The 2,911-nt window shown below is 38.6% G+C and overlaps 1 long non-coding RNA gene across 1 annotated transcript in view; it reads left to right on the top strand.

Annotated features, from left to right (window-relative positions):
* Positions 1 to 258: 258 nt before the first annotated feature.
* Positions 259 to 2,911, top strand: part of LOC110288181 — a 4,448-nt gene continuing 1,795 nt past the window's right edge. The window contains exon 1 of the long non-coding RNA XR_002377275.2: positions 259 to 400. This is a non-coding gene — a long non-coding RNA (uncharacterized LOC110288181). The remainder of the gene's footprint in view (positions 401 to 2,911) is intronic.

The following is a 2,911-nucleotide window of genomic DNA, read 5'->3' on the forward strand; positions in this document are numbered from 1 at the left end:
ATTAAAGATATATATTATATGCACTTATAGTATATATGTATATAACTTTATATTAGCAGTTACTTTGAAGTGTCATGGAGTGTGTTGTATGTGTCTCTGTATGTGTATGTGTGTGTGTGTGTGTCACAATACTCAACACTTGCTCAGTGATTCTATTGCCCAGTAATAATGACAGTTTGCACTTCTTGAACACTTGTATCCAATTCAATGTTTAAAGACATTTATATTTTTGCTCACTGTGAGTAATGTTCAACCTGAGGTTCAAGTACTCATTTAATCTAACTCATTTTAGGTGGTGGGTGGCCTGAATTTTGACATTACCTACACAATTGTGCAAACAAATTGTTCAAAGGAGCGTTTTCCTTCCCTCCGTGGAGACTGTGTGGCCCTTCCCAATGGTGTAAGTAGCAGACATTTAATGATTGTCTTTCACAGTTTGCTGACAGTGTTTCCAGAACTGTCTAACTCTGTCACTTGACACCAAGATGTCACTTAATAGTTCACACTCAGGTCCACCCCAGAATCTTAGGACCTAAGTTGCTGGTCAAGGCATCCATGTGTGTCACACTACATATCTCCATCCTGTCAGGGATTAGGTATGGGATTTGTCGTGGTGATGGGTTGTCACACTCTCCTGGCCTCCTCTTCCTCCATGTTTGCTCCATGTTCACACAGGGTCCTCTGTGACTCAGCTTCTTCCTGCAAACTCCACTGTGGTGTTTTCTCACCCTCCCTCTTCTCCTGTCATCTAATAAATGCATCCTGGGAATCCTCTCCTGCTGTGCATGACATCTTGTCATTGAAAAGATGTCAGTGGCTGTTCTGTGGCCAGTGAATGCCAAGATGACCAAGGAACAAACCTTCCTGGAATATTATTGTAGATGATTCTTTAATCTAGTATCTCTGCTTTGACAGTTTTATGTCATGAGGGAAAGGTGTGAAATCTAGACCACACTTTGCTAATTTTCATGGTAAAGTATTGGAAACAAATGCTATATGCATCCTTAAGAAATGGTTATGCAAGGTACAGCAGTCCATAGATTAATACTGCTTCCTGAGCCTCTTGTGACATTAGCAAATCATTCTAACATGTTAAGGACAAGAAAAAAAAATTAGGACACAAATTCTACTCACAGGAGCAATGAAGAAAGAAGGATTAGGCGTTCAAGATCATCTTTAACTGCTCAGTGGGTTTGAGGCCTTCATTGGTTTGAAAAGCTGCTGTTTCAGAAAGAAAACCAAAACAACCTAAATAAATGAAGGAAGATGGGGAGGAAACAGGAGGCTGGGTGTGGTGACACACACCTTTACCAGCACTGCAAAAGCAGCAGATGTCATTGAGTTCAAGAGCAGTCTGCTCTACAAACCGAGTTCTAGGCCTTCTAGGGCTGCATAGGGAGACAATGCTGTCTCAAAATTTATTTTAGATTTAAATTTTTTTTTTAAAAAAAAAGGAAGGCAGGGAAACTGTGTATACAGAGTCAGGCAAATATACAAGGTCAAGTAATATAAATATAAAAGTGATAGAAAATAAATTTGTTATAATTCAAAACACTGTTGACCTTCAGGAAGAGTTCTGGGTGCTTTTTTCATTTTGCATACCTTTTGGGATTTCTTTAATACTTCTCAGATATTCTACTTAATCATGCATTGACTTATAGCTGTAGAAAGAGTCATAAAAGACCCTACCAAGAAAGACCCAAAATGAAAGGAAACATTTGTGAATCATCTGCCCTTTAAGGGCTTAATGTGAAGATCATGTTCAAAATCTCAGAACTCAACACCAAAAGACAGACCACTTCTAAAATGGGCAAAGGATTGAACAGAAACCTCCAGATTTGCAGGTAGCCAATTAGCACATGAGGAGATCCACAGGACTAGCACTCATTAGGAAATGCAAATGCAAGCAGAATGGTTCTACCCACCCCCCCATGGATTTGTGCATCTTCTCTTCATGTTTATCCAAAGAAGTGTTGTTGGAATTTTTCAGTGACTTCTCTTTTGAAAGTTGTGATTATCTTATTTAATTTTTTTACATTTACTTATTTCATGTATATGGGCTTTTTGCCTACATATATGATCTCTGGACTTTGTACATGCAATATCCACAGAGGCTAGGAAGGGCATCAGATCCCTTGGACTGAAGTTGTAGGTGGTTGTGAGTTGCTGTTGGGTGATGAGAATCAAACCGCAGTCCTCCATAAGAACAGTCAGTGCTCTGAACCTCTGAGCCAGTTCTCCAGTCCTTTGATTATTTTTCATGCTCTACTTTTTATTCACCTAAGAAGTTTTCCTAGTCAGTAGAAATCTTAGTAAACTTTAAAAATGACTCTGTAAAAATATTCCAGCAAGGACACCACAGATTACCACAGCACCCCTACCTTTGGATACCTTGGTTATTTCTATTTTTTTGATAATTAATAACTTAGCACACATTTTTTCATTTTTATTGGATATTTTAATTATTTACATTTCAATGTTATCCCCCTTTCCAGTTTCCTCTCCACAAGTTCCCCATCCCATCCCCAACCCCCTGCCTGTAAGAGGTTGCTCCCCCACCTGCCCACCCACTCCTGTCTTAGCAACTTAGCATTCCCTTTCCTTGGGTCTTCGAGCCTCCACAGCACCAAGGGACTCCTTTCCTAGTGATGCCCCTAAAGCAATCCTCCCTAGCAAACATTTTTGAAAATGAAATTATTTTTGTATTTGGTGTTTTTTCCTTCAGAATAGGGTCTCAAATTTACAAATGATAAACATAGTTATTAAAATCTTTTAAATGTCATTTATTTATTAGTTGTTTGCTGAAATAAACAATTTACATTCTATTGCATTAAAATTCAGTATTTTTGTATCAAAAGATGGCCTAGTTGGCCATCACTGGAAAGAGAGGCCCATTGGACTTGCAAACTTT

Source organism: Mus caroli, unplaced genomic scaffold, assembly GCF_900094665.2.
Source record: "Mus caroli unplaced genomic scaffold, CAROLI_EIJ_v1.1 scaffold_22117_1, whole genome shotgun sequence".
NCBI classification, from domain to species: domain Eukaryota; kingdom Metazoa; phylum Chordata; class Mammalia; order Rodentia; family Muridae; genus Mus; species Mus caroli.